At 38.0% G+C, this 13,901-nt stretch overlaps 1 protein-coding gene across 1 annotated transcript in view; it reads left to right on the plus strand.

The window, feature by feature from the left end:
* Nucleotides 1-993: 993 nt before the first annotated feature.
* Nucleotides 994-13,901, plus strand: part of LOC106873647 (uncharacterized) — a 37,790-nt gene continuing 24,882 nt past the window's right edge. Inside the window, exon 1 of the mRNA XM_014921095.3 lies at nt 994-1,166. The gene's annotated coding sequence lies outside the window, so the exon portion shown is untranslated. The remainder of the gene's footprint in view (nt 1,167-13,901) is intronic.

Here is a 13,901-nt window from a genome sequence, read left to right on the forward strand (position 1 = left end):
TGTGTGTTTGTGTATATGCATCTATAAAGTTATATACATACACAGACATATATATAAGTATATATATACTCACCTATACATTTATATACATACATATATATATATATATATATATATATATATATATATATATATATATATATATATATATATTAGTGTGTGTATATATTTATATGAACGTATGTATTCATGTATGTTTATATTTATATATACACACATACTCGCTCACACATATATGCTTCTATTAAAGTATATACATATTTCATCTTTTACTTGTTTCAACGTTTAGACTGCGGCCAAGCTGCCGCACGTATGCGTATACATTGAGAAAGAAGGATGAGAGAGAGAGAGAGAGAGAGAGAGAGAGAGAGAGAGAGAGAGAGAGAGAGAGAAGTATTATGAGAGTTTAAAACAATGAAATAATTGAAGAGTATATAAAATAAAGTGGGGAAGAAAGAGAAGAGAGTGTAAAGTTTGAGAGAGAGACAGAGAGGGGGAAGAAAGAAAGAAAGGGGGGGAAGTGGCATATGTGATAGAGACAGGGTGTATGTGTGAGGGAGAGAGACATGGAGAGAGAATGTTTATGTGTGAGAGAGAGAGAAAGGAAGGAAAAGCGAGAGAGGAGAATTATGAGAGAAAGTAAATCTGTGAGTAGCATGGTTGAGAGAAAGAATGTTATGTGTATGTAAATGTGTGTGTGTGTGTGTGTGTGTGTGTGTCAGAGAGGTAGTAAGGGAGTGAGAGAGAGAGAGAGTAAGTAATTGTGTGTGTGAGTGAAAGACGTGTGTATGTGAATGGAGCGTGAGAGAGAGAAAGAAAGACAGAGCATATGAGGGTGAGTGCTGGAGTTATAGAAAGTATGTGACGATAATGTGTATGTGTGTGCGAGAGAAAGAGTATATGAATGTGTACGTGTGCTGCAGTTACAGAAAGTATGTAATGTATGTGAGAGAGAGAGAGAGAGTGTGTGTGTGCGCGCGCACGCGCTATTGCTGGCATATATAAAGCCTGTTGCCTTGCGTGGCTGACAGTTTTGCTCTCTCCATTAACACGATATATTGGTCTCTTACCTTATAATATTCCACCACGGGCTAACCACGGGCTAACCACGGGCTAACTACATTACATTAACGGATACTGATCTACTTTGTATAATAATATACTCTGTAAGTAACAAGTTTCCTTTATTTTCTATTAATTTCTTCTCATTTAAAACGTTTGTTAATGGCTATCTCTGCTTGTTACATCATTATTTGATGTGTCATTGTTCTTTCTTCTCCTCTTTTACCACGTCTTCTTGTTTCTGCTTTGTTTTCTATCTTCTCATAAATTAATCTTTACAAAGTCGCCAATAAGTTAAGGCGATCTATCGTAAGATCGCCTAAGTTAACTTATTATTGCGAAATCATAAGTTTTAATTAGCAAACTTTCTTTGTTGTATCTCTCTAAGTGTTGTGTTTGTCGTTAAGAGAACGAGAGAAAAACGAAGACAATGTATGTTGTGTGTGTAATAACACACGCACAAACACAAACACACACACACACACACACACACACACACACACATATATATATATATATATAGGCACACACCTTTCAATTAAGAGCTATTCTCGTTTTAAACTTTGAGCACCTGCTGTGTACACAAACACTATGCGTAATATATATAAACACACACACACACACACACACAGCAATATAGACAGAGCAGGTGTATAGTACACAGACAAACATTAGATATATTCAGTCCTCAAAACATTGTTTACAACAACGCGGAAGCCGCTACAGGGTTGCTTGACCTACTAGAAATGGCAGCCAGGTAGCCTTCAAATCGTTGTACCTTGGTTTCTAAGAACAATGGGAAGACATATTCGATAAGTTAGACTTGTCTTTGACAGAGAGGAACCGTGAGCCGCTTCGTAGTTAAAATGATTTTTGACCAGATGTCGTCTGTCCGATCAGAAGTGGAATGGGGTTAAACACCACCATCAACACACCGTACACACACGCACACATTGTATACAATCCTCACGCAGTGTATGCAACTTGATACAGCATACACACACACACACACACACACACACACACACACACTTATACTCCAGAGTATACACACATATGTGCATATAAAATCATATCCACATATATGCGATCGATCGACAAGGTCTCTGGATAATCGTTCGATTTACTTGAACAGCTAAGTCTCCTTCTAATTAAGATTCTACAATTTAAAAAAGACAGCAGCGAATGACCGACACAATGATAAATAACGTGTTTCTAGATACTCTTTAAAAACAGAATGGTCTCTTTTATTTTAAGTCTGTTCGCTACATGAAGGGTCAGTGTTCGTGACCATCCGACAGCAGCGAGATTGAGGTTTTGGACGGTCTACTTAAACTGTTGCAACTTAGCGACTGCAATAAGAAAATGCTGGGCGGGAATTCCAAAAAGTCGGTCTTTCAAGGAAATTGTGATCGAGTGTAAAGGGTTTGTGCTGGGTTTGGGATGTTGGACATGGGTGGCGCGAGGGTGGACATAAGAGTAAGTTGAGGCTACCTGAGTAGATGTGGCATGAGACCCAGCCGGTGGAAAAGGCAGCGAGAAGAGATCGGTCTGTGGATCATCCAGGAGTGTGTGAGTGAGTGAGTTAATGTCACATTGATAACTTGGCCCTTAATAACAACCTATTATACAAATGTGTGTGTGTATATGCAGATGTACTAGCTATAGGGGTGACCGAATGATGAAGTTGGCTTTGGCAATAGGGGACCCTCAATAAATCCCACTACGTGGTATGTGTCTTTTGCTATAGATTCGAGTCGACCCAAGTGTTGTGAGTGGAAACTAGGTGGACGGAATCTGTAAAAGCCCGTTGAGTGGTTTGTCTGCCCTTGTTATTCAAAGGGTCATCTTGTTCCATTCACTATCTTACGCTGATTTTTGCCTCAGTATTTCTGATGTTAAGGGCACGAGGGAAACACTTAGCCTCTTTACACTATAATTTAAATAAGACAATCTAACTAATCGAACAACTAAAAACAAATACTCATCGTCTCAACTGACTGAGATCCATATCCTTTTTTCTTTTCGTTACACACGCATATATGTGTGTGTATAAACATAGCACACATGTGTCTGTATTTATCTCGACATGAACAAAAGCGGGAGCCATATCGCACACGCTTACATACATTCCATGTATATAAGTGGAGGGATGGGGAGAGGTGATTAGTACAAGTGGGAGAAGAGTGTACAGTGAGTGAGTGTGAGAGAGTGTGTGTGGTGGGAGAATGCGAAGTAGGAGCGGGAAGGGCAGAGAAACGGTACCACCATTGGTTGACTAGCTTCGTTGTTCTTATTATATATATTTATAACATTCCATTCTCTCAAAGAGCTTGGCATGAAAGTACAAACAACTCCAGAGAAACTATTTCCCTAAAGTCGGTGAACTTTTCCATCGACACCATAGCTGACAGCACACACGCATGTGTGTGTGTGTGTGTTTGTTATAATTCCTCACCACACATGTATGAAACCCAATGGGGGCAGCCTCTATGTGGTCGCTTCATTTGCTAAAAATAGCTGACAGCTCTCCCTCAAATCACACCCCCTGCCTTTTAAAAAGGAGGAAGGACGCATGAGATAATGTTGAAAGCCGTAAAAATGATCGTATGGTTATAGCTGCCGTGTCCTTTTTTCATTTACTGCTTTTCGAACAAGGCTGACCTGGACCTAGAGACATCAACATAAACTCACACATACGTGTGTGTGTGTATTTTATATGTTACTTGTTTCAGTCATTGGAATGCGGCCACGATGGGGCACCGCCATGAAGTTTTCTAGTCGAAATCGCCCATAGTGCTTACTTTTGAAGTCTATATATGTGTATACAAGCAGCAATGTGTGTACATAATATATGTACACACACACTGACAGTTCTAGGAAACTTTCTTCTCTCGAATTAAGAATTTTGGTAATTGGTGTGGCCTGGATAGTATTAGAAGAGGAATGGAAAGAGGAATCAACTTGAGGAATTAACTAGACTATGAAGAATTAGATGAAACAATAGACTTTTTAGATAATGAAGAATGTGAAAGCGATTAGCTGAGATTCTGTTCTGTTTGACCGTTTTTCCTACTGACACTGGTTCACCGTTTTATTACCGCCTCCCCTCCTCTTCCTCTCTTGTTATCTTTTGTGTTTCATTCATTGGACTGTAGCCATGAAGGGGCCACTGCCTTGAAGAGTTGTAGTCGAACAGATCGACCCCAGTATTTAGTTTTTCTTAAAGTCATACTTATTCTATCGGACTATTTTGCCGAACCGCTAAGTTATAGCAAAGGTAAAGAAACCAATAACCGCTAAGTTATAGGAAGGCAAAGAAACCAAGTGGTAGAGATGTGACACACACATACATACATACATAGATCCTACAGGCTTCTACACAGTTTCCGTCTACCAGTCTCGCTCACAAGGCATTTGTCGACCCGGGGCTATAGTAGAAAACACTTGCCCAACGTGCCACACAAAGGGACTGAGCCCAAAACCACATGGTTTCAAATTGAGCTTCTTAGCCACACAGTCATGTGTGTCTTATTTAAAATCAGTTTTGCTCTTACTAATTCCCAGTATATCCAACAACACCAGTAGACAACTCATATCTCATTGACGAAGGTATTTGTCCGAAACGTTAGACTTCTCTTTGTCACGTTTATGATAAAAAGTTGTATGCCGAGGGCGCTGCTGTGCTCCGACACTGAACGCAGGAGTCGATGTCTCATCAGGCAGTGAAGTAGCTCTGTAAATGTTTTGGTTCTTTCCATCACGATACCAGAGCTACCCGGAGGCCACCCGCCGATTTTGCACTAACTTTGTTGAATCAGATGTTGCGACCTTGGGCCAGATATATCCCAATTGCATGTTTTAAAAAGGGTAGGGGGTATCTTTCGTGTTATGTACATAAAATTGGCGGATAAGTTGATAAGAAATAAAATAAATAAAAATGAAAGAAAGTAATCATTTGACGAATGATGTGATAATGGCGCCAGGCAAACTCTTGATTACCTCGACGCAGACGATCGCTAGTTTCTTGAGATACTGTTGTTTCGCCTGATAATAAAATAATATCGTAGAAATTTAAGATGGTGTATGAGATGTTGGAATGATAACGAGGAAGATAATTCATCTTCCTTAATATTGCAACAATAAATTTCTCAGTTTTCCTGACAGACAGAAATCCTTTCTTTTCACAGATGGATACCGTTTCGCCATATTTCTTCCCAACTCTCTCTCAGACACACACGAACACACACACACACACACACACACACGAGGTTTAGAAATGCTCTCGACATGCCGTATAACCACGACGGCTCTCCAACAACTCCATCAGGAGTTGAAGATCCAAGACTAGGCATATACGTATGTACATACATACTGTATAGATATCTATGTTAGTGATTCCCAACCTTTTCACTACCAAGGGCCCCTTTTATTTAAATGAGTTTTCCCACGGACCCCAGGATATTGAAAGGTCTGTAAACCCCCAGTACTCTCTTTGCGGACCACTGATCTATGTTAGCATATATATATCAGTAAACACGATTCTATATGATTTTAAGTATCAGTTGTAATTTCTTACCCTTCTTATAAAGGGCCCTGCTGGAAGCATCATATCTCTTCTCTTCTAAAACTAACGTATTCCCCCCCCCCCCTCCGAGCTATTTTAAGTTCCTAACACAAACCATCACAACTTTAGACTGTTTTATCATCGTATTGCTTACACTGACACAGATGTTAATACAACACTATGAATTAAACTTATTTTAATGATCCTTCTGGCAAAGTCCTCTCCCACTCCCCAAGGTTAACAGGGATTCAATCATCGATATTTGCATTTAATAAGTACAAGAAATGGTTTGTACAATGATTTTGCTAACAATAGTATTTGTGTGTAACATGCGTTAGGAAGTCTAAAACTAACCTCAACAGGAAGTGCTCTAAATGACACCCTGCTTATAACGTGTAGGGGCTGCACATTGTGGATATATTTGGCTTATGTGTGTCTATAAGCAACTACATACCATGTGTGATAAGCCAAAAGATAGGGTTTCTTGCATCGGTGTCTATTTGTGCGTGTAGGTGTGAGCGTGAGTGCAGAATTAGCACAGGGTTAGAAACAAAAACATCATTCTCCTCCCGGTACAATTCAGTGACGCACACTCGCACTCAAATAGTACACATTTTTACTCTAATAGTTAAAACATAAAGCATTTTGTTCATAGATAACGTGTATATTACCAATATAAAGAGAAGTGCGATAGCTTATTTTGCTGCGAGGAGTATATAATGTAAGGTTGGGTGTCTTTGTCTTTTGTCTGAGATTAAACGAAAGAAAGAAAACGAGCTGCTGTCATTTTGAGCAAGAAACATGTAGGCGGTGTTTTGGGCATAGTTGTCCTTCGAAGTCCCAAACTTTCATGAGAAAAGAAAAGGGTGACTTAATCTTTTTTACTATTTCTGTCTCTCATAGTGAAGGTGCGTAGCCAAGTTGTCCGGGCATTGCACTCACGATCTTGCGATCGTAATTTCGGTTCCCGGACGGGCAGTGTATTGTGTTCTTCGAGCAAAAACACTGCATTCACGTTGCTCCAGTTTGCACAGCTATAAATAGGAATAACCCTGCTACAGACTGGAGATTGTTGTGATTTCGGTCCACGCCATGGAAACCGGGTAACCTGCTCTGAGTCTAAGACTCGCAGAGATGATAATAATGTTCAGGGGTTGTTTTTGTTGGTGACGATGATGATGATGTTTTTCATACAATAGAAGTCTGAATTTTGTTTTTGTTTTCTCCAAAGTTTCGATTTTTTTTACATCCCCCCCACACACACACCTCACTCCCCAAACTCTTTTTTCTTTCTCATCAAACACGAGACTTCGAGACAGTTAATTCAAAAGCTCCTCCCCCAAGTAGACTTATTTGCTCCAACAGCACTTTTTCTTTCATATATTTTGTCACTAGCCTCGGAGACAACGACAGTCTTTCATTTTTTGACTCTCACATAAAAACCCAAACAACTGATTCAGTAAAACTCTAAAACTCCACCTGGCAATAAACTTCTCCCATTCCTCCGTCGATCCCTGCTACGGACTAACAACGATGCAAGCCATCACAACTCAGTTACCTCAGTTAATTTCACGTATGTTTGTGTGTGTTATGTCAATAAACAACCGAGAAATGATAATACTCTCATAAAAGTAGTGAGAGAGAGTTGGTTTGCATACACGGAAAACGTCTTATGGATTGATTTAATAAATAACAAGATCAATTTGGTTTGCATCGACACAATAATATTTCATACATTTAAGGGCAGCGAATTGACAGAATCCTTAGCACGCCGAACAAAATGCTTAGCAGCAGTTCGTCCGTCTTTGTTCTCTGAGTTCAGATTCCAGCGAGGTCGACTTTGCCTTTCATCTTTTCGGAATCGATAAAATAAATACCAGTTGAGTAATCGACTAACCCTTCCCCCCAAATTGCTGTCATTGTACCAAAATTTGAGAGGAATGTTTCATACTTCAGACGTAATCAAAGCAGTCGAGAGGGGGATGTTTCATATCTGTTGTCTCTCGAGGTGCGTCCATACAGAAAACTATCGATTACTAATGTATAAGTACATTATTATTTTTTTATATATATCTGTTGTTGATTAGGAAGTGATACATTCACCTCGACCTAGAAACAAATGACTCATGTGATTAAAATATTCCTTTCAATGTAAATATGGAAGGTGTTAATTTTCACAATAGACGTTTACATAACTGACACCACATTATCCCGTTTGATTAACTAAACACATTCAGGAAGGATACAATACTTTCACTTAACACTTTGTCTATCAAACCGATTCTGTGCCATATTTTCTTTTGTACCAACGGTCCAATCTTGTTATGAATTATGCATTTCTTTAAATCTTCTAACCATATATATGTTCTAGTTCATTAAGTACCACATTAAACTATAGCAAAGGTATTAACAGTGACTCCCCCAATTCAAAATGAATATTATATCCATTCTGTGATACACATGGTACAAAAGTGTTCAAATGTCCGTTATGCCTCCATTTATGGATTTTTTCCCCTGCTACAGAATATATTCCAGATTCTGTTATCTAAGTCTTAATGGCTTCTTTTATTTTATGGAGGGCACCACTTCAACGATGGAGACTTACATCCTTCCCATAGCTTTATTCTATGAATTTCCTTAAATTCGATTAATAGTTTGAAGCATAGTAACGCAAAGCTCCATGAAAAAGGGGGAAAATAACACATTAGAAATCACCGGCGACTCCCAATAGACAAAGTATTAACATGTAAGATTAGAGTATTTGATGGCATAAAAGACAAAGGGACATATTAGACGCATCCCACTTTCAACAATGCATATTTAGGAAAAAAAGTTTTTAAAGCATTAAAGTTTATGAGAGGTTTAGCTATGCAAAAAGGACTTGGATGACTTTTGTGCCATTTTTGGTTTTTAGAGAAAAAGTGCGTCTAATGTGGCATCACATAGAAAGCTATCCTTACTCTGGAAGTCAAATACGTGTTGGCAGAAACCAAACATGTCAAAGAAAAAAAAAAGAAATTTGGAGAAAGCATTAAATCTGTCGATTGAGGCTGTTTAGTTAATCACCAAACTCCATATGGTAACCAATGGCAACTAGTTGCACTTTGGTTCGATAGCAGACATAACGTGTCTCGTGGGTTAAATCTGTCTGGAGCTTGTTTAAAATGGTGTGAGTTTGATTGGCCTTCAGAAAGAAGGATACTGTATCCTTAAATTGAATGAAAGATCAGGCTGGTTGCATGACCAATGGAATCGATTCTGTTACAACCAATTTGGGCCTGGTTTGCAGTCTGAAAATAACCCCACCCCTAATCGTTTCCAGGGTGAGCGCCTGAATAATGTCACGGCTACTGTCGTTTCTCCTCTGACTTAACGATTTAAAAATAAAACGGTTTCAAATTTTGGTACAAGGCCAGCAATTGTCAGGAGAAGAGATAATTCGATTACATCGACTCAAATGCTTTAACTCTGAAAGGATAAGAAAAAAAAAGTAAAGTTGACCTCAGAGGAATTCTAACACAATCCATTCAAAGCCGCGTAAAAGACGAAGCTTTGGTACTGCTAAATCTCTTTCGAATTACATCTGTCCGTCTTAAAAATAGAAAAATATGTATACATTTTACGTTATATAATAGAGCTGGATCATCACACCGACCTCTGATCATAAAGTCTGCTCGCTCAGCGCTGACTTGGGGTTAAACACCAGCACCACTAACACCTCCACACACACACACACACACACACACACACATATATATATATATATATATATATATATATATATATATATATATATATATATATATATATATATATATATATATATATATATCGCTGATATCAGCTGATATTGAGTTAGGTGATTGTAAAAGTTAATATAATGAAGCTAGGAAAATATATTTATAAAGATATCCTGTCAACTAAAGAATTAAATAAATCTGCAGACTTCGTATTTTAATGAAACGTGTGTGAGAGAAATGGCCAGTGTTTTTTATTCATTTATATATACAAGACATAACTGTAGTGTGTATGGTTTGTGAATATGTTGTGTATGTGTATACACACACACACACTATGGTTTCACATTCTTGTTTACGTTGTTGGACGGTTTATCTTGAGTCGACTTCCGCAATGTCCCGTTGAGCGATCAATGTCTAAAAAAATAACCATGGCAATGATGTAATAACAATTACTCTGTGTGTGAGTGTAACACGCGCGCGCGCACTCGATATATGCATACGTTAGTGGAGATTGAATACTTAAAACCGCATTGGTAGACGTGATATGTAAACATATTTATATAATATCTCATATATATATATATATATATATATATATATATATATATATATATATATATATATACATATATATATATATATATATATATACATATATATATATATATATATATATATATATATATATATATATATATATATATATATATATATATATATATATATATATATATATACGTACATATTGTGTGAGAATTTGTTTGCATACGTACACATATGTGCCTATGAACTATATGTAACAGGATGTTTATTATATGAATGTATGTGTGAACGACTGAGACTAATTCAAATATTTCCCATAATTTCGTCACCAGCCACCCACCTTCTTTGCCAATCCTGTCTGCGGTGGCGGTTGAATGATCGGTAAACTGCTGACAAACTAAATTCGTCATGTCGCCAATTTCTTTTATATATAAGCAACTTATTCCAGTTAAAATCATTGTTGAACTTAGATCAGATGAGTTAACCGTTGAGCTAGATCCAATTTCTCTTGCAGGGCATTGATCGAAGCTATGATAGAAAAAAAACACTTGCTTAAGGTGTCAGGAAACCACGTGGTTGTAAAATGAACTTGTTAGTCATACAAGCTTTACCTGCCTCTCTAGACATACACACACACACACACACACACACACACACACACACACACACACACACACATTTACATACACATATCTACACAAACATACTTCTTCGCAACACACATGTACACACACTCGCGATGTTTTGTTTCTAATCAGGTCTGAGCAACCTTTTTCGAGAAGCGGGGCGCACGAGACTTGGTTCATTATATGACTGGTCTCATTTTCTAAATAATTCAAGGCGATTTTTCATTTGGCTTCCCATTCAGGAACTCATGTGGGCCGCATGTTGCTTATGACTGTTTAAATATAGAGGAAAAGTGGTTATGCACGAAACGTTGTCCATTAATAGAGTATTCCGACCTGTTGTAGAATAGATTTGGCGGGGTTGGAGGCTTTAGATTCTTATGTGCCAGACGACAGAAAGGGTACTTTTGATGCAGCAGGAGTGACTGGCCAAAGGAGCACTGGATTAACAATTAAGCAAAATAAGTATGTGCTTAGGGTATCGAGGGAAAAGGGTGGGGGGGCGACCACAGATATGGTTAATGGGTTTACGACACAAAAGTGATCGCTTTAAACTTGTTAAAATGATTATTCGATACGATCGGAAATCATAGAAACCACATCGACCAATGCTTTACAAGTGAATCTGATTGACGGAAACTGTGTGGAAGCCCATCGTGTGTGTGTGTTCGTTCCCCACCACCTCTCAACCGGTGTTAGTTTGTTTACGTCCCCGTAACATAGCGATTAAGCAAAAGAGACCGACAGAATGAATACCAAGCTTTTAAAAAAGAATCATAAATATTGAAACGAGTAAAAGATATTTTTTTAATGAAAAACATAAATTGAAGATGAGACGAGGACATCGCCATCATCATAGTAGTAGTAGTGTTTCATTCACAGTTGGGTATCGTTTATCGCGGCAGCCCTTTCCAGTTCGCCTGTTACGGCACACAAGGACTTGAAGCTCTTCTTCTAAAAACCTAGGTATTATTCGATATGGTTATGAATCAACGGATATCGTTGTTGCCTTGAATCCCCCCGTCACGTCATTGAATCACGTTTTACAATTGCCCTTCCTCTTGTTTTACAGAAAAAAGAAAAAGAAAAACTTTCATTATTCATGTTCAAATACTCTTTTACCCAGCATGTGCCATTTCTTAAATGTTTGTGTGGATTAGAGGCCCTTGTGTTGAAATGTTAGTGAAATTACTTACAGAAGACAAGAACTTAATGTATTAAGACTGTATTAAACCTTAGCACAATCATTAGGCATGTTTCTAACCATCGATAACATGATGTCCAATTCATTCTAATCCAATAAAGATTTTTTTGTTAAATATACTTAAAATATTACCATACTTTTACTCGTGTGTAAATTGCACTATTTTAATCTTTTTATTGCCCACTGAGGGCTAAACATAGAGGGAACAAACAAGGACAAAGGAATTAAATCGATTACATCGACATCAGTGCGTAATTGGTACTTATTTAATCGACCCCGAAAGGTAAAGTCGACCTCGGTGGAATTTGAACTCAGAACGTAAAGACAGACGGAAGACCGCTAAGCATTTCGCCGGGCGTGCTAGCGATTCTACCAGCTCGCCTCCTTGTTTTAAATTGTACTACTTTGTACTTGATTCTAACTGGAAAACACTGGTGTGATATATACAGGGGACGAAGCTAAAATTATGGAAGGAAAGGAAATTGTACCAAGATTTAACGTTAAGATTCGAGGTACGACTTGGAATAAATACCTGGTTTAAATGTTTTATTTCTAACGAACAATAAAAATCAGGACCTCTCCTCTCATAGCGCTCACTTGTGAACCTAATGCCTCCAAAAGGGCGCTATCGGAATAAGGCCAACGGAAAGGCCGAGTCACTTTCAACAGCCTGAACCTAAAACAATGAAACACCAACTTTAAATGCTCCAGAAAGCGTGTAAATAACTGTATTTATAGACCATAGTTTGAATTATTTATAAGCTGGAATATGTAAATAGCTTTTTTCTGCCTTTATGCTCAACGAGCGCCAAAATAACTTTATTTGCTCTCGAACGGGTATTATATATATATATAGTATGACAACACTATTTTTACCTGGCTTGATGACGGCTACCACTCTCTAAATAAATGTAATTGTAATTCTGTTTTCTCATTCTATGGAACTTATTGTCCGTGTCTTTTAAAGTGGACAAATTCCTTCATGTTCTACTAAACTTAATTATAACATTTGTTCTCCTTTCGTTGGATCAAGTGCCATTGATTATATCATTACGATTAAAGTGAAAACTTTGTGCTTCGCTGAAGATGTTCAATTTTTTTTATAATACACATACATACACACAGAGATTTGGTGAGCAAACAGTAAAATGAAACTCAAAACCTGAGTATATATACGTTTTATTTTGTTTGTTTCTATCAATAATCGACAGAAGTTACAGTGACTCGATGGTCGAGATTCGTGTTTGCACTTATCAAAATGCTAACGCACAGAACTTACGGCCCTTAAGTCACTCTTTAGCTTCTACTGATTAATAATTTGTGTGTGTGAGAGAGAGAGGGTATTGTAGTTTGCTTGAAGCATTGTAGTACAGGAGTAGAAAATAAAAGGAAAATGAAGAAAGCTTCTAACAATGCAGAAACACTTATTGGATTGCTTCCATCTGAGGATTGGCCTTTACGCCTGAAATATAAAGGTTTCTGTAAAACTTTCTGCATTGTTAGAAGCTTTCTATATTTTCATTTTCTTTTTCTTCTCACACACAAACCCCACAGTTTCCGTCTACCAAACCCACTTACAAGGCATTGGTCGGTCCGAGGCTACAGAAGAGACTTGCCCAGGGTACTATGCAGTAGGACCGAACCTGAAACCAAGTGGTTGTAAAGCGAGCTTTTTAGCTACGCCCACTCCCAACTCTCTCTCTCTCCACATACACATACGTAGAGACAGTCATTGGTCACAAGACCAAAACTTTTCTTTTGTAATCATTTTCTTAGCACAGATTCCGTTGGTTCTATCCAATTCCAGACAGGGGCGAGAGACAGGCTGGGTGAGGGAACTCTATTACTCACCATAACTTTGGTACCCGATTCTTCAAGGTTCACAGTTCGCCCAAACTAACCTTGTTTTTGCCTTTTCTAATTTCGATGAAATAAGCAGCGGTATCCATCCAGGATTTAAGGAAACAAGGAAATTAGTCGATAATTAGTTAATAGGAGATCGACGAGGTCATTGACCGCTTTCGGCCTTCATCTTCCTTTGAGAGAGGAATGGTGAGTGGTCGTGGTGCTTTGGTTGGAGGCTAACCAATAACTACTACATACGGACAAGGGGATTTTTTTTCTTGCCTATTTTATTGGTTTCAGTCAAAGATGTTCAC

This window comes from Octopus bimaculoides, chromosome 4 (assembly GCF_046866305.1).
Source record: "Octopus bimaculoides isolate indiv1 chromosome 4, ASM4686630v1, whole genome shotgun sequence".
NCBI classification, from domain to species: Eukaryota; Metazoa; Mollusca; class Cephalopoda; order Octopoda; family Octopodidae; genus Octopus; species Octopus bimaculoides.